The sequence below is a fragment of the Pongo abelii genome, chromosome 23 (assembly GCF_028885655.2).
Source record: "Pongo abelii isolate AG06213 chromosome 23, NHGRI_mPonAbe1-v2.0_pri, whole genome shotgun sequence".
NCBI classification, from domain to species: domain Eukaryota; kingdom Metazoa; phylum Chordata; class Mammalia; order Primates; family Hominidae; genus Pongo; species Pongo abelii.
Genome location: NC_085929.1, coordinates 24,526,681 through 24,545,639, shown reverse-complemented (window position 1 = coordinate 24,545,639; position 18,959 = coordinate 24,526,681). Strand labels below are relative to the sequence as shown.

The 18,959-nt window shown below is 46.3% G+C and overlaps 1 protein-coding gene across 1 annotated transcript in view; it reads left to right on the top strand.

Moving 5' to 3' along the window:
• The first annotated feature begins 3,004 nt into the window (after positions 1–3,004).
• The window catches only part of MICAL3 (microtubule associated monooxygenase, calponin and LIM domain containing 3), a 234,354-nt gene continuing 218,399 nt past the window's right edge, over positions 3,005–18,959 (top strand). The window contains exon 1 of the mRNA XM_054543024.2: positions 3,005–3,199. The gene's annotated coding sequence lies outside the window, so the exon portion shown is untranslated. The remainder of the gene's footprint in view (positions 3,200–18,959) is intronic.

Genomic DNA, 18,959 nt, shown 5'->3' with positions numbered 1-18,959 from the left:
AAAGGACTAGATTCCCTCCCATCACACTTAACTTTCTCAGTGGGGAAAAAAACAAATACTGAAAAGGTTTAAAGAGATTCTAGAGTTGACGTTGCGCCCCCAGCCCCCACCTTCCGCCCTCTTTGCTGTCTTCTCTCAAGGAAGAAGAAAGCAGCATTAGGTTTCGTTTCATCTTGGAGAACCATCAGCAAGATCACACAGCCTTATTGCCAACCTTTGACAGTTCTATTACTCTAGCTGCTTTTCCTGAGAGGTCTCCCCCACCCCACCCATCCAAGCCTAACCCTCTCTGACAAGTTTTTCAATTTACCCGATCATCCCATCAGCAGTAAATGCTGAGATTAAAACGTGAGGATCAGAGGGACAGGGCAGCTTTTCTATAGCAGGACTGAGGCTGAGGCCATCAGCAGGGTCAGTATCAAGTGAGCTCCAAGCTCCAGCATCCCTGGCTTAACCCAGGGCCTTGGAAAGCTCACCCCTTTCTCTTATTTTCTCTCCCTATTCTTACTTATTGAGGATTTTAAAATAGTAAAGGAGATACTGCGTTTTTCTGAGTAAATCAAAATAATCAACCAAAAAGCTACAAAGAACTAACCCTAGTTTCCCAAAGGGTTTGTGAGCTAGATAATTTAAATGCCATATACCAGATGATAGCACAACAGATGTGTAGAGGGCAATGGAGGGGGACAGTGCAGGCCCTGTGGGGAGCGGGGCTGGGTGAGTTGGATATCCCCATTGGAGAGGATTGGAAAGTCTTTAAAATGTTAACACCCTTGGACCCAATATTCCACTTCTGGGACTCACCTGGAAGAAAATTATTCACACATAGGGGCAAGATTTATGAAGAAAAAATTTTATTGCCATTATTTACAATCAATAAAAGTTGGAAATATTCGATAAAAGGGAAATTATGAGATACTCATATGATAAAAATATTGTATGACATTTAAATTAATGTTTTTTAAAAATCCCCAAAGGAGGAGGAATTTCCCACAAAGTTATTTTTAACAAAAAGCAGGATGCACTTGTGTGTCTGTGTCTGTGTGTGTGTGTGTGTGTGTGTGTACGGTTTTATCTCAACTTAGTTTAAAGCTAGAAAGCTACAAAAAAGACTGGAAAGAGATATGAATATTACTCATGGCTTTCTCTAGGTTATGAGATTATGGATGCTTTTCTTCCTTTATGTTTCTATATTTTTCAGTTTTTCTAAAATAAATATTTTGGCCGAGTGCAGTGGTTCATGCCTGTTATCCCAGCACTTTGGGAGGCTGATGAGGGCAGATTGCTTGAGCTCAGGAGTTTGAGACCAGCCTGGGCCATGTGACAAAACCCCATCTCCACAAAAATTAGCTGGGTGTGGTGGTACATGCCTGTAGTCCCAGCTATGCAGGAGGCTGAGGCAGGAGAATTGCTTGAACTTGGGAGGCAGAGGTTGCAGTGAGGTGAAATTGCACCACTGCACTCCAGCCTGGGCAATAGAGCAAGACCCTGACTCAAAAACAAAACAAAACAAAACAAAAAAACTCCATCGTCAAAAATAAAATAAAATGAGAGGTAGGAGAAATTATTAGAGATTCTGGACCTTTTAGGACATTTTTCCCTAATATCCACTCAGGCCATGCCCAGATGGCCTTGCACCGTCAGCCTGGCATCAAACAAAACTGGGAATTGCAGCTTTACCACTTATCTCGCTGTATAAGCTTCCACAAGCAAGTTACTTACTCTTTGTGCTTTTAGGTTCTTAATATGTAAAACAATGTTTTACATTAAAAATTAAATGAAATAGCTCCTGAAAAGCCCAGGCACATTGTCAGAGCTCAGTAAAAATGTGTTCCCTTATTCTAGTACGGGGGCAGAACACCTGCAGGTTTGTAGGCCGGGAGACATTAGTGGACAGAGTGGCTGGGTGATGAAGTGGCTCCAGAGGATGAGCAGGGATTGCCTCTGAGCCGGCACCCTGGCCCTGTCAGTTCCCCTCCTCACATAATGGACATGAAGGGAACACGAATGAAGCAGATGATGATACGGTTAAGGAAATACCACCTGGGACCAGAGAGAGCCCTTCTCAAGGAGTCGCCAGCCCAGAGTCGGCCCTTTTCTGAGCTGGCCAGCTGGAGTAAATCTGCTTTGGACAACACAGCTTCAGATGGAGAAAATACTGAGGCCAACGATCCTTGAAGACAAAATAATCTCTGGGCTTCTTTCTGCTCTGATTATGTTGCAATTATAATGAGCAGATGCTGACAGGAATTTGGTCAAATCCATCCCGTCTTCCATCTAACTTATTTTAGTGCCTGGTGGATTTCTGTCCAGCTCCACGGGCTGTGGCAATGCCGGGGCTGGCTGGAAGTGTGGAAGAGGCTGCCCGAGCTCCGGCATCAAGAGGTTTTCTCCGGTGGGGAGGGGTGCGCGATCTGATCCTTGGAGCACTTGCAACTGTAGCCCTCCCCCAGGGCTCTGCGCTGATCTCCAGGGTCATCATCAAAATAATAGTAAGAACTTCATTTTATAGCATTTTTCAATCTATAAGACAACGTCGTGTCCTTTATACCGTTGAAATTTCACGACTACTCAGATGTTACGCGACTTGCTCAGTATCCAACACTTGGTTCCTTCACTGGCTCCCGGAGACCTGGGTGCCGAAGCCACTGCAAGGAGGTGTGTGCTCGATGGTGAGCGCAGCAAACACTGACTGTGTGGTTAGCAGGATTCGCTGGGGAAGTGGCCTCAGGAGAGTACTGGAATTTCCAACCTTCGAGGTGCTAGTAACGTGTGTCTAGGAAGGGGTTGGAGAAAGGGAGAAAATGAAAAGATGGGGAGGAGGAGAAATGGTTTGGTTTTGGTTTTGGCTTGAGCCTCACCCGAGCGTCCCACGCCGCAGCTCGGCTGCCTCCTGGGGGCGCCCGCTCGCGTTGCCATGGTGCTCGCGAGGAGCCGCAGCCAGCCCAGCTAGCAGCGCGCGCTCCTGCAGCCCCGGCCGAGTCCCAGCGGCGAGCGCCCTCGCCGAGCAGCCTGAGAACCCCCGGGTCCTGGGCGAGCGGGCTGGGCTGTGCAGTCCCCGAGGCTAACTGGGCGGGATCGCAGCTGCAGGGGTTGTGCGAGCAGCCACGGCGGCACCTGTGCCCTGCGGGCACCCACCCTGCCCCTGCCGAGGCAGGCGCCCACCGCCGGCGGTGATGCGGCTGTGAAGCCCTAGTCGGTGAGTACCCTCCAGTCCCTCTGTGGGCGAGCGAATCTAAATTACAAGGTTATGTGTTTTGCTGGAAGTCTTTCAAGAATCACTTATTTAGATTGCTTATGATGGGGAAGCGTTTCCTTTGTGACATCTTTGTGTTTCTCGGATCTATTTCGTTTCCCTCTAAACGCAGCCCTCTCTTCCCTAGTGGGAACGACACCCAGTATCCGTGTCTCGATCATCGCACGACACCCACCAGTGTGGATGCCACGTACCACACACTCCCCAGAGCCTGCCGGAGAGCAGGGCTGTCTCCCAGCCACGTCCACCCCATTTTCATTGTGCTCCTATCCCGCAGTCAAAGGAAGAGCGTCCCCAGGCACCCCCGAGGTAGGCCAGGTGTCAGGACAGCCAGCAGGCCCCTGGCGAAGCCGGGTCAGCTCTGGCGAGCTCAGCGCGGTGAACCCATGAGCTCATTAGGAGCTGCGGCTGCTTCTCGCGGGGAACGCCGGTTTCCCTACGGCAGAGGGGCCCTGCACCCGCCCGCGGCGCGCGGTGGTGGCCCAGGACCAGTGGCGCACACGCCTGCTCTCCCAGGCTGCAGGGCGCGCTGCGCCGGCGCAGCTCCCGGGCGTGTGCAACAAAAGGACGGCCAAGTTCCTTCCCTCCTGGAAGCAGAGGGAGGGGCCGCATGACTTCTGCAGGCTGCATGTGTCTTAGAATCAAATGGTTATGACTCCATAGCAAAATGCTTTCTGTATGTCAAGTCCTCTCCGTGCCTACCAACCCCTTCCCTCCTCTCTCCTCCCTAAAATGCTCTTATTGGTCTGGCACTGTGATCAACTATTTAGAATTTTCATTGTTGTAAAGAAATCAAAAAAGGGTGAAACCGAGACAAGCTGTAGGCTGAAACGCTGGGCCCTGTGGTGCTATTCATTAGCTCTCAGGCCTGGCTGCTGGGGAGATTTTTTAAAATCCTGCTACCTGGGTCCCATCCCCGGAGATTCTGACTTAATTGGTCTGGGATATGGCCCAAACACTGGGATTTTTAAAATTTTCTTTTTGTGGGGAGGAGTGGTGGTGGGAAAATTTGGAGTGCATGCTGGATTTTTTTTTTTTTTTAACTTCCCAGGTGATTCTAATGAGCTAAGGTGGCCACCCACCATTCTAATCAATCAGGGTGACATTTTTCCAGGTGAACTTGGTAATAGTTTAGTCTCTCAGGCTGCTGTTGGAGGGCAGGATATGCAACTGTCATAAATGCCTACAAGCTACAGGCAAAGAGAGCTGGCAGGGCCTTGGGCTGCTCCAAGAAGCTCAGGATGAAGGCAGGGTCTCAAACGAGGGAGGGATCATCACTCTGGGAATAGGTCCCTTCACTAAATGAAGGGTTCTGATCTATATTCCAGGGCAAGGGGAAAGCAGATGCATACCTTTGCAAGTCTGTAGCGTGAAAGCTGTGGCCCCCTGCACATTTGTGGACTTCATGGCCGCCTGTGTACTAACCAGAGTTACATGTGTATGTCCCCCCACCACCCACCCACTTCAAGGAGAATGGACACTTAGAAAGCAGAAGAGAGGGCTCGGCACGGTGGTTCAAGCCTGTAATCCCAGCACTTTGGGAGCCCGAGGTAGACAGATCACTTGGGGCCAGGAGTTGAAGACCAGCCTGGCCAACGTAGTGAAACTCAGTCTCTACTAAAAATACAAAAATTAACCAGGTGTGGTGGTGTATGCCTGTAGTCCCAGCTACTCGGGAAGCTGAGGCATGAGAATAGCTTGAGCCAGGGAAGTGAGGGTTGCAGTGAGCCAAGATCACCCACTGCACTCCAGCCTAGGTGACAGAGTAAGACTCTGTCTCAAAAGAAAAAAAAAAGAGGGGTTCGGAATGCAGTAGTCACTCTGGAGAAGGAGGAGGCAGCAAATAAGATCACCTAGAAATTATAAAGTGTTATCCTTCTCAGGCCCATTAAAATCCTTCCACATGGCAAGTCCCTCCTAAGCCCATGGGAAATCCTAGAAACTTCCTCTCCCTGAAAATTGGAGCCCCAGGTAAAATCTTCCCCACAGGTACTGTTGCAGACTGGGGGTGGGCGGCAAAAAGTTTCCTCTAACCCTTGCCTTCTAAAGTTACCATGAATGTTCATAAACACCAAGGCAGGTGGAGGCAGACACTCCACAGCGAGTTCACAATGACTAAGGGGCTCAAGGAAATTAGATAAGGTCTTAAAACTCGGGGTCTGAAATGTTAAAATTTTACATACACTAGAAAATGTGATCTACCCACCTGGTGCTGGAACTTCACCAGGCACAGCTTCCCAATGACCTCGCTTTCATTTGGGTTAAGTAGAGAAGGGGTTAAGATCTCCTGCGAGATAGGTATAAATGAGGGTACCATATCTTCTGAAACCCTTGGGCACGGCTCAATCATACACCTCATAAATAGGCAAGAGGATTAAGATGCTGTTTAAAGCACGCACAACCCACCCGATGTGGACAACAAAGCTTAATGTGCCAGGGCCACTGAGGGAGTGGCCGGGAAGGGTCTCCCTACCATAGAATGGCCACAGTCTCCCACGTGGCCTACCAGATTGCTTGTCCCTGCATGCTCCTTTCTGCGTTCCCACACACTGACTACACACTCCCTCCCTCTCCCATGCTCCACTCCCTCCAAGCAACCCAGAACAATTAGAACAACTTCCATCCTTCCCTTCAGTCTTTGCTTTTCTAGTCTGTGCATAGCCACGCACACATCATTTTGTTCCCTCCTGGAGTCAACCTGACCTCTTGAGACAATGCCTTCATTTCACCTGGGCCTCCCGCAAGTTTCCCTAGTACTCACCTGGCTGAGCTGGGTGATGGGCATGCTTCACTCTCTTGGCTGAGCGGGAGCTGCTCCTGACTAGTTCTGTGTGAAGGATGGCTCACAGAGGCTTCTGCTACTTCTAGCACAAATGTCCTTTCCTGACATGTTACCTCAGGGCTGATCCATCTCACGAGACAGGGCAGGCCAGCCATGTGAGGGCTGCCAGCCCAGTAGATGGCTAATCCAGGAATAGCAAAACCATGTCTCGTTTCTATTACCCCTCCCTGCCACAACCACCAATATCTATTCTCTGAAAAGGGCAATTTACTGCACAGGCCACTGGGGGAAAATGTCCAGTTGATCTAGCTTAACCCATGTATATCAGTTCATCTTTAGGGCGCTACCTAAACTCAGAGTGGGACTACTGGAGACATTGTGTAGCTTTAATAAATTCCCTTTTCACACTTTTTTAAACTGTGGATTGTGACTCATCAGTGAGTCATGAAATCAACTTGGTGGGCCATTTTATTTTATTTATTTATTTGAGACAGGGCCTCACCCTGTCACCCAGGCTGGAGTTCAGTGACGAGATGATCTTGGCTCATTGCAGCCTCCGCTTCCCAGGTTCAAGTGATTCTTGTGCCTCAGCCTTCCAAGTAGCCGGGACCACAGGTGCCCACCACCACACCCAGCTAATTTTTGTATTTTTAATAGAGATGGGGTTACCATGTTGGCCAGGCTGGTGTCGAACTCCTGCCTCAAGTGATCTGCCCACCTCAGCCTCCCAAAGTGCTGGGATTACAGGTGTGAGCCACCGCACCCAGCCAATTTTTTTTTTTTTTTTTTTACTTTTTAAAGGTTTACAGCCATTTTATTTAAAAGTATACATTTAACACAATGAAATAAACACTGATATATTGAAGCCTGGTTAATAGTAGTATAACAATATATTTTGATGATTACATTATTTTAAACAACAAACTACATTGAAAAATTAATGCTGATAAAACTCTTGGTCATAATATTAAGAAATACCGTATATAAATGGAAAATATGATTGCTTAAAATTTGAAAATGGAAGTGCACTCGTTTGGACAGTCAGAGTTTAACATAATCTGAAGGGAGAGGATCTCTGACCCAAAATATATCTTTCAGGTTAAGAGAAGGAAAAAGAAGTGTAGTTTATCTTAAAGGATGATGGGAGTTTGTTTCTTCAGGTGGAAGATATTCCCAGTGTCCTCAGGTTTTGCAGTAGAATCATATCACTGAGCACGAAGATTTTCCTTGGGAAGCTGCCCTGTCAATTTTATCTGCCTCCAAAATTGTTCTCTTAAAAACATCAGCAGCAGTCTCATTTTCTCTAGCAGAAAATTCCAAAAGAGCTGCATTCCAAGATTCTGCCAAAGCTTCCCTGATCACCCTTTTTTTTCTTTTTTTTTTTTTAATTTTTGAGACAGAGTCTTACTCTGTCATCCAGGCTGGAGTGCAATGGCGCGATCTCAGCTCACTGCAACCTCTGCCTCCCAGGCTCAAGCAAGTCTCCCGCCTCAACCTCCTGAGTAGCTGGGATTACAGGCGCGTGCCACCATGCCCAGCTAATTTTTGTATTTTTAGTAGAGACAGGGTTTCGCCATGTTGGCCAGGCTGGTCTCGAACTCCTGACCTCAGGTGATCTGCCTGCCTTGGCCTCCCAAAGTGCTGGGATTACCAGCATGAGCCACTGCGCTTTGTCTGATCACCCTTTTCATATGCAGGTCTTTCTTATTTCCAACCGACATAATAGATATTTCCACTTTCCCCACCATATCCAATGATTTGCCGTGGATAAGTGTAATCACTTCAGAACTTTTCATTGATGTGACAGAATACACAATAATACAACCATTAATGTCTATGGAGTTTGTCTGGGGAAAAATGGAATATTCATCTTGGGTGGGTCCTTTTTTTTTGAGACAAGGTCTCCCTCTGTCACCCAAGCTGGAGTGCAGTAGTGTTGTGATCTCAGCTCACTGCAGCCTTGAACTCCCAACTCAAGCGATGCTCCCACCTCATCCTCCTGAGTAGCTGGAACTACAGGCATGCATCACCATGCCTAGCTAATTTTTGTATTTTTTGTACAGACAGGGTTTCGCCATGTTCTCCAGGCTGGCCTCCAACTCCTGGGCTCAAGTGATCCACCCTCCTCGGCCTCCCAAAGTACTGGTATTATAGGCATGAGCCACTGTGCCCGGCCAGGTGGGCCATTTTAAAAAGAAAGAATAGAAAATACCAGAGCGTATACGTGTAGTGAAGGGAAGATTTGTGTCCTGAGATTTGTGTTTCAGTTTTGTATACTGTGTGTGTGTGTGTGTGTATGTGTGTATGTGTGTGTGTGTATAGATAGATACATAGATAGATAGATAGATAGATAGATAGATAGATAGATAGATAGATAGATTTTTTTTTTTTCTTGAGACAGAGTCTTTGTCGCCCAGGCTGGAGTGCAGTGGTACAATCTTGACTCACTACAACCTCCGCCTCCCAGGTTCAAGTGATTCTCTTGCCTCAGCCTCCCAAGTAGCTGGGACCACAGGTGCCCACCACCATACCCTGCTAATTTTTGTATTTTTAGTAGAGATGGGGTTACCATGTTGGCCAGGCTGGTCTCGAACTCCTCACCTCGGGTGATCCACATGCTTTGGCCTCCCAAAGTGCTGGGATTACAGGCGTGAGCCACCATGTCCAGCCTGTATATGTATATTTGTGTTGTGTCCACTGAATCGTGATGCAAAATATATTTCTTATTATGAATCACGGTCAAGAAACTTTTAAAGTCGTTACCTTGAGCAAATACCGACAGAAACTGGAGTTGAATTAAAATGAAATATTAAAAGGTCAAATTCTTCAAGAGCTAGCAAAAAAATAGAATTCAATATATTTTAGATCTATGGATAATTTTCAAGTTAGAAGAACCCATGGGGGAAAACTGTGTTCATTTAAATTTAAAATTTCTATCGGCCGGGCGCAGTGGCTTACGCTTGTAATCCCAGCACTTTGGGAGGCCGACGCAGGCGGATCACGAGGTCAGGAGTTCAAGACCAGCCTGGCCAACATGGTGAAACCCCGTCTCTATTAAAAATACAGCCGGGCACGGTGGCATGCCTGTAATCCCAGCACTTTGGGAGGCCGAGGCAGGTGGATCACGAGGTCAGGAGATCGAGACCATCCTGGCTAACATGGTGAAACCTCGTGTTTACTAAAAATATGAAAAATGAGCCAGGCATGGTGGCGGGCGCCTGTAGTACCAGCTACTCAGGAGGCTGAGGCAGGAGAATGCCGTGAACCTGGGAGGCGGAGCTTGTAGTGAGCAGAGATCAAGCCACTGCACTCCAGCCTGGGCGACAGAGTGAGACTCCATCACAAAAAAAAAAAAAAAAAATTAGCCGGGTGTGGTGGCGGGTGCCTGTAATCCCAGCTACTCGGGAGGCTGAGGCAGGAGAATCCCTTGAACCTGGGAGGCAGAGGTTGCAGTGAGCTGAGATCACACCACTGTACTCCAGCCCAGGTGACAGAGTGACATTCTGTCTCAAGAAAAAAAAAATTCTATCAAATGAAAAAGGAACAGAGTGGGGGAAATATTTGCATTATATATTACAAATTAAAAGTTAACCTCTGTTAAGCCAGGCATGGTGGCCCACGCCTGTAATCCCAGCACTTGGGGAGGTGGGGGTGGGTGGATCACAAGGTCATGAGTTCAAGACCAGCCTGGCCAACATTGTGAAACCCCATCTCTACTAAAAAAATTCAAAAAATTAGCCAGGCATGGTGGCAGGCACCTGTAATCCCAGCTACTCGGGAGACTGAGGCAGGAGAATCACTTGAACCTGGGAAGTAGAGGTTGCAGTGAGCTGAGATTGTGCCATTGCAGGCCAGCCTAGGCAAGATGAGCGAGACTCCGTCTCAAAAAAAAAAAAAAAGTTAACTTCTGTTAAACCAATAATCCATTTCAAAAAAGGAGAATGGGCGTGGGAGCGTGGACAAGGGGAGAGGCAGAGACTCAAGGACTGACTTGGGCCTTTGGAAGGCCAGGTTCTATAAGGCTTTTTTCCTGAGTGTGGTGGTGCAAGAAAGTTAGTGGTAAACTAGTTACAATTTCTGTTCCCCCCACTACATACTGCTCTTTTGATGTTGAACCAATTCTTTAATAAAGCATTTTGAATACTGCAGAGAGAAAAGAAACTTTTTTATTTTTATTTTTTTTTGAGACAGAGTCTCGCTCTGTCGCCCAGGCTGGAGTGCAATGGCGCAATCTCGGCTCACTGTGAGCTCCGCCTCCTGGGTTCACGCCATTCTCCCGCCTCAGCCTCCCGAGTAGCTGGGGCTACAGGCGCCTGCCACCACCCCCAGCTAATTTTTTGTATTTTTAGTAGAGACGGGGTTTCACCGTGTTAGCCAGGATGGTCTTCATCTCCTGACCTTGCGATCCGCCCGCCTCGGCCTCCCAAAGTGCTGGGATTACAGGCGTGAGCCACCGCGCCCGGCCTAGAAACAATTTAAAGAGTTTTAAAGCATTACAATTCTGTGCATAACTGTCTACTGTATGATTCCATTTATATAACACTCTGGAAAAGTTGAAACTATAGGGAAAGAAAATAGAAGAGCGATTGCCAAGGGCTGTTTGGAGGGAGAATGTGACTACAAAGGCACAGCGGGAGACTTTTCAGGATCATAGAACCATTCAGTGACCTGTCTATAGTTGTTAAAAGTCATAGAACTACACACGAAAAAGAATAACTTTTTGATATGTGAATTATACCTGAATAAACCTGACTGGAGGACAAAAAACAACTCTCCAGGGATAAATTCACAGTTCATAAAAAGAAATTCATCTACATGAGGCAATGCAATGAACAAAACATTGATATGTGTTCACTGTTGATAGCAATCAAAAGTGCAAATTACAACACCATTATACTGTTATGCTTCTTGCTAATGGTTAATAATTTTTCAAAACCGCAACATAATGCTATTGAGGTTGCAGTAAAATTCCATATTCATTGTGGGTTGCGTTATAAATTGATAACATTTGTGGGGAATGCAACATGATAATATATGGGAAAAGCCATAAAATTACTACCACTATATAGGAAAAGCCATAAAATTACCAGACCCAGGAATTTATCCCAATAAAGTTAGTTAACAAAGGTTTTTTAAATTTCAGATGCATAAAAAATACCCTCCGTTGTGTTGGTTATAATAGAAATAAGTAGAAATCACTGAAACGTATAATATTATAGGGACAGTTTAAAATTTTGTTGGTACATTGATACAATGGAATATCTTGCATTCACAACCGAAGCCTAAATCAAGAGGCATGTAGAAAGAAACATGGAAAATACTTTTGATAAAAGGAACAATAGCAAATAGAACATAGCAAGCACATCATGTTCATAACTGTAATAATCTGTGTGCCTGTGCCATAGCTGTGCTGAAGTGATGGATTAGAGATGAGTCTTAGGGTCGCGTGTGGTCAGAGGCCATGACAGGCAGATCACCTGAGGTCAGGAGTTCGAGATCAGCCTGGCCAACATGGTGAAACCCCGTCTCTACTAAAAATACAAAAATTAGCCGAGTGTGCTGGCGGTCACCTGTAATCCCAGCTACTTGGGAGGCAGAGGCAGGAGAATCACTTGAACCCACGAGGCGGAGGTTGCAGTGAGCCAAGATCGCACCACTGCATTCCAGCCTGGGTGACAGAGCGAGACTTCACCTCAAAAAAAAAAAAAAAAAGATGAGTCTTAAATCTTAAATTTGCAAAATTCTCTTGCTGTTGTTATACTGCCTTTTCAATAACAAAAAACCCTCAAATAAAACCTTCGAGATTGGAAGAAATGAATGTAGAAGAAAAGAGAAATCTCAGAAATTATGATATATTACAATGTAGAATGTTTTTTCTTAGCCCCAGAAACCAGAAGAATCCCAAGAGTCACAATTATGTTGAATAAATCCAAGCTGTGTGGGTTTTCTTTCTCTCTTGCTGTCATTTAACTTTGGTGAAGTCCTTGCTTACGGCAGGTAGTTTGTGAATATCTACTGACTGCTGAATAAATGCCAAGGCCATCTTTTAGTTGTACTTTTCACAATCACAGGCCTGGGAAAACTTGAATTTATCTCTGAAAAAGCATCAGAAATCTTAGTACAAGCAACACTTTCTCTTTTTTTTTTTTTTTTTTTTTGAGATGGAGTCTCGCTCTGTCACTCAGGCTGGAGTGCAATAGCGCAATCTCGGCTCACTGCAAGCTCCACCTCCTGGGTTCACGCCATTCTCCTGCCTCAGCCTCCCGAGTAGCTGGGGCTACAGGCACCCGCCAGCATGCCTGGCTAATTTTTTGTATTTTTAGTAGAGACGGGATTTCACCGTGTTAGCTAGGATGGTCTCGATCTCCTGACCTCATGATCCACCTGCCTCAGCCTCCCAAATTGCTGGGATTACAGGCATGAGCCACTGCACCCGGCCTAACACTTTTTCTTTAACTGCTTATTTTTAGGACTTTAATTTTTCCTGCATAGGGAACATATCTTTGGGGACTTTTTCCCCCATTAAGAGAATTGTAAGAATATTTTAAGTAGGTCACAACTCCTAGGGGAAAGAAGGGTGTGTAATGAACAGAGCTCTGGGGAAGCTTTTTTAGAAATGTGCCTAATGTGGATGTTTAAGTGATGGAGCTTTTTCTTTTGAAGTGGGAAAGAGGGAAGGGGAAGAAGGTAAGAGCAGGAACAAAGCCAACACAACTTGGAAAAGCTGTTCTCTTCCTGCCAGGCTCTGGTATTTTCAGATCGAATGGCCTAATATACAGTTCCTGGGTTCTCCTGAACCTTTGGTTTGCTACATAACCTCGAGATAAACATTTATTGTCTTAGTGCCTCATTTCCATCATCCTTCACAGGAATGAAAATTCTTACTCTATTCCTTCTCCCAAGGCATGTTGGATGGGAGAATTCGATTGTATTATGCGTACGCTGTGCTCTTTTTCCTAAGGGCATCTGAATTTTCTGGTAGGACTTCCACAGACAGGAAACCAAGAAATGTCTGTGTGTGTGTGTGCGTGTGCGTGTGCATGTGTGTGTGTGTCTAAGAGAGGGAGAGACAGAGGCCGGGCATGATGGCTCATGCCTATAATCCCAGCACTTTGGGAGGCTGAGGTGGGTGGACTGCTTGAGCCCAGGAGTTTGATACCAGCCTGGGCAACATGGTAAGACCCCGTTTCTACAAAAACTTTAAAAATTAGGTGTGGTGGCACACACCTATAGTTCCAGCTACTGGGGAGGCTGAGGTGAGAAGATTGCTTGAGCCCAGGAGTTCAATGGTACAGTGAGCTGTTATTGTACCACTGCATGCCAGCCTGGGCAACATAGCAAGACCTTGTTTCTCTTTTTAAAAAAATAGAGGGAGAGAGAGATAGAGAGATTGTATTTGGATCAACTCAGAAGCAGTAATCTTTGGACTAAAAGTGCCAATTGCTTTAATTTACTAGGCAGATAAAATAATTTTCATTCTTAGGGACAGGCATTTCTGTTTACTAAGCACATACCCTAGGCCATGTGTTTTCCTATGCATCACCTCCATCCATCCTCTACAGCTCTGTGGCTTCGGCATTGCTACACCCATTGTGCATTTTTATGTGGGAAGTGGGGATTTGAAGTCATTTTGCTCTCCCAAAAAAACCCATGCTCTTGTCATGACCCCACATCAGACAGACTTGGGTTCAGATTCTGACTGTGGCACTCATTAGCTGTGCGACCTTGGGCACATCTTTTAACTTCTCTGAAGCTCAGCTACTTGTACTAAAATAGGGGTAATGACAGCAAATGAGGTTATTAAGAGAATTGGAGAGTACACCTCTAGGGCTTTTTGATTGTAAACAACAGCAATATACTCTAGGGCTAACTTTGGAGAAGGATGGAAGACATTTATTAGAAGGATATGAATTAGCTCATATAACTGAATGCAAAGCAAACAGCCAGGTCTTGGAAAGGATGAGAGCCAGGCCAGCTGAAGCGATCTCGAGAATAGGGAGGTAACTGCCTTCCTTCTTCAGGGGATTATTGACTGCATGAAGCAGCTCCGGTTGTCTTCAGTTCTGCGGCTCTCTGCTTGACACTCAACTTCCAGGAAGACAGGTCAGACTGGACGAGGCTGGGCCATGTGCTGCCTTCCTCATGGATGGAGAGCAAGGTGCCTCCATCCCCATGCCCACCAGGCCTGCATGCAGTGGGGGAAAGGTAGTTTCCACAATAGAAGCTAAGATGTAGGCACTGTCACCAAGCAAGTGGGTCTGAATGCTGGGCAGGCTAAAGCCACAGTTGTCCACCGTGGAGCTGATGCAGTCAGACGTCCCAGCCCAGGACCTGGCACAAGGGAGTGGCTCCATAAATGCTTGGTTTTGCTGGTGGTGTTTTCACATGACCACCTGCGAGGCAGCAGTTCCAGACCAGTAAATCACCGTGTAACAGTACATCTAGAAATCCTAGCTCAGCGTTCTTCATGGGTGTGTCATGTTGTGATACACACAGAAGATGGTATTTGAGCAGCAAATATCTGAGGTAAACTGACAAGGTGCTCCTGCAGGAAGAGACTGGCTGGGAGGCTCTGGCCACTCCGGCCCTATCTGGCAGCCCTGGGAGCTGACGGAATCAATACGGCACTTATGGATGATGCACCGGTGAAGAAGCCCAATTAGATGATAGAACTTTGGGCCCCCCGCCCACCACCATCGCCTTGGTCTCAGCACTGCCTGGCCCTCCCCTACCCCTCCAAAAGTTTGAAAGAGGGTCCCTCCCCATGAGGGCTGAGGCCTGAGGCCCAGTAGAGTCAGCAGTGGTACCTCTGCCTTTCCCCACTGATGACTGCCAGCTGCCAGCTGTCCACTTGCTCCTTAGGGCCTTCATTGTCAGGAAGTCAAGCTTTTCAGGAAACAAAAAGTAACTTCTCTTCTTATTTATTTTTTTGAGACAGAGCCTTGCTTTGTTGCCCAGGATTGAGTGCAGTGGCATAATCTCTGCTCACTGCAACCTCTGTCTCCCGGGTTCAAGTGATTCTTCTGCCTCAGCCTCCTGAGAAGCTGGGATTATAGGCTCCCGCCAACATACCCAGCTAATTTTTGTATTTTTAGTAGAGACGGGGTTTCACCCTGTTGCCCAGGCTGGTCTTGAACTCCTGACCTCAGGTGATCTGCCCACCTTGGCCTTTCAAAGTGCTAGGATTACAGGTGTGAGCCACCAGACGCTGATCTAAGTTCTTTTTTTTTTTAATTTTTTATTATTTATTTATTTTATCATTATTATTATTTTTTGAGACGGAGTCTCGCTCCGTCGCCCAGGCTGGAGTGCAGTGGCGCGATCTCGGCTCACTGCAAGCTCTGCCTCCCGGGTTCACGCCATTCTCCTGCCTCAGCCTCTCAAGTAGCTGGGACTACAGGCACCCGCCACCACACCCAGCTAATTTTTTTTTTTTTGTATATTTAGTAGTATATTTACTATAATATAGTAATATTTTTACCGTGTTAGCCAGGATGGTCTCGATCTCCTGACCTCGTGATCTGCCCGCCTCAGCCTCCCAAAGTGCTGGGATTACAGGCATGAGCCACCGTGCCTGGCCTTTATTTATATATATTTTTTAGATGGAGTCTCACTCTTGTTGCCCAGGCTGGAGTGCAATGGCGCGATCTCGGCTCACTGCAAGTGATCTCGGCTCACCACAACCTCCGCCTCCTGGGTTCAAGCCATTCTCCTGCCTCAGCCTCCCGAGTAGCTGGGATTACAGGCATGAGCCACCATGCCTGGCTAGTTTTATATTTTTTAGTAGAGACTGGGTTTCACCATATTGGTCAGGCTGGTCTCAAACTCCTGACCTCAGGTGATCCGCCTGCCTAGGCCTCCCAAAGTGCTGAGATTACAGGCGTGAGCCACTGCGCCCAGCCAGCTTCTCTTCTTGATAAGGCTGGGAACATCTGGCCCAAGGGGCCTAGGCGATTTTAGAGCATTTATCTCTCTGCCTACTTGTCAATGACAGCATTGATTATGAAATCAATGATTGTGCTGTGATACAGTCCTTGGAGGCCAAGCTGCAATTGCTGGTGCTCACATGGGGGTTTCCAAGCAGGGCCAAAAGCAGCACTGCAGGCCTGTGATCGCTGAGGCTGCCAGAGCACAGAGGAGACATTCAGTCTCAAAGAGATATGCAGGTTCTTCTCAATCGCTTTTCTTTTCTTCCTGTTTGTTTTTTCTTTTTGTTGCCAGGGAAGGGCTGCTATTTTACAATTGTGTTTATTTTTTCCCCATTACAAAAGTATGTTCCATTCTTCATTCTCTTCCCAAATGAAAAAGCACAAATAAGCAAAATGAATATAATTTCAAAACACCCAACTCCCCACCCATCCCTCTATTCACCTGGCTGTGAACATGTTAGTATTTATCCTTCTCAATTCTCCTTCTTTCTAACCCTCCAAGCCTCCACCTCCCGGCAGTGAGGTGCTTTGCCTGAAAAACTCTGGCTCAAGGTGGAAGGAACTCTGCTCCTTTTTGCCAGTGGGAGCTAAGATAAGAAAAGGGGAAGCTCACTTCTCAGAATACCTTTTTCATCTCCCCATGAAATCCTACCATTCTTTTGAGGGACCTCTCAAATACCCCCTCCTCCATAGAACGTTCCCTGCTCTCTTAGATGGAAGCCTTCTCAGTCTGAGACAGCACTTTCCACCTGACAAAGACTCTCTCTATCCAAGTCTCACTTTCCCTGCACTATTGTTAGCTCCTTAAGGTCAGGCCCTATGTCTAATTGTCCTTTGCACAGCTCTCAGCAACCGGACAAGTGCCTTGCCCATCACAGACACCAAGGGATGAATGAAAGAAAAAGAATCAGATGCTTAAATCAAATGGAAGTTCACATGATCTCAAATGGGAGCGAAGAGAAGGATTTGGAGTCTGTCCTGTGCACAGGACAAAGGAAGGCTTGACATCTTTCCCTTCCCTACAAGAGGCTCCTCCCCTCAGGTGCGCCTTCTCTGAAATCTGAAAATGCCGATGTGCATGCTGGCAGTTTCAAGCTCATTATTTCCATTCTGAGGCTTTATCAGGGCATTTTCTACCACTATTCCACTTCCTAAATGGGAAGTATCATATGCTTTCTCCCTGCTTCCCTCCGTCCTTTCCTTCTGTCATTTTCTTTTTCACGATTGAAAACAGAGCTGTGTAAAATAAGTCATATTCAGATAGAACCCAACTGGGCTGAATTTGACCACATGTAATTTTGAAGCCAATGTTTTAATTTGATTTTTTTATTTTTATTTTTAAAGACAGGGTCCCACTCTGTTACCCAGACTAGATTGCAGTGGCATCATCATAGCTCACTGCAGCCTCCACCTCCTGGGCTCTGGCAATCCTCCTGCCTCAGCCTCCTGAGTATCTGGGACTACAGGCATGCACCACCAGGCCCAGCTAAGTTTTGTGTTTTTTATAGAAACAGGGTCTTGCTTTGTTGCCCAGGCTGGTCTGAAACTCCTGGCTTTAGCTGATCCTCCTGCCTCGGCCTCCCAAAATTCTGGGATTACAGGCATGAGCCGCTATGCCTAGCCTACTGTTTTTATCTTGAAGAGCCACATGTCTGAGCAGTGGAGGAAGGTAGGACTAGAAAAACTTCCCCTCCTCACTGCAAAAGGAACCAATGACAAGGGCAAGTTTACTTGTTTTAGTTCTGCAGAGGTATAGCATTTACTCCTGTCTAGTGCAGAGCACAGAGCCCTAAGGTCTGTGTTCAAAGAATCAAGTCCTACAGAATGTGTATGTGTGTATTTTAATATATATATATATAATATATATATTTTATAAATTTTTCTTAGATGTAGTGAATATGAGAATGTAAGTGCAGAAAAACCCTGTTTATAAAATTTGCTGTGTTTCCCACAGATTTTCAAGAATCCAGGCCGAATTGGCTTAGGGAAGGAGTCTTCCTGCGAGTTACAGAAGGACTCTAGAAATCTCTGTTTTGGTGATGATTATGATGTGCAATTGTAGACTTTATTTTGCAGTGCCTTGGTAACTAGAGATTTCTTCTGCATATTCCTATCTTGGTTTTGTCTGTTTTCACTACATAGAATTTCTGGCTACTGCTGAACATACACATGCCAATCAGTTAGGGGAAAAACCACCCAATTTTGAGCCATTGTATTGTGAGAAACTGACGCAGAAGTAGATTTGCAACTTTGTCAAGTTGCGTTTTAATTTCCCTTTTTTGTAGAGACAGCCTCTCCCTGTGTCGCCCAGGCTGGAGTGTAGTGGTGCTCAGCCTCAAACTCCTCAGCTCAAGTGATCCTCCCACCTAGTCCTCCCAAAGTGCTGGGACTACAGGTGGAGCCACCACACCCAATCTTAATTTCCTTCTTCCTGGCAGGGTGAAAACATGCAAATCAGCCTGGAATTAGTTAAAAAGTAAAAGATATATAATTTTCTTAAACCTCACTATGAGATATTAGCCTAGAAATAAACCCCAGAACCTAGAATGATGTCTTCGAGCTCTAGGACATCCCAATCCATGGACCTCCTTAGCTTTTCTCCAGAACACTGGGTTGGTTCCAAACCAGTCCCTTCGTGTAGAAGAGGGGCGAGAACATGGAGCTTTTCATGTCTTCAGTAGGTCCACAGGACTATGAATGCAGCCCAGGAATCAATTTGTTCTAAACCACTCTGTTCTTCTTCTTGACTCTCTTATCCAATGGATAGGATGGGATGGGCTTTTGAGCCAGTCCAGGCATCCTGGAAGCCATTAGGCTACACATGGCTTGGGATTTCCCTGGAGATTGCTTAAAGCTGAATGCCCTTGGGGTTCATGATAAACTGAACTGGTGGCAGTCACGGGTGTGCTATTTGGAATGCTTGGAAGGGATGGACTGAGCTCCTATTGCACCATGCTTTTTTTTTCTGAGGTAGATTTTCGCTCTTTTTACC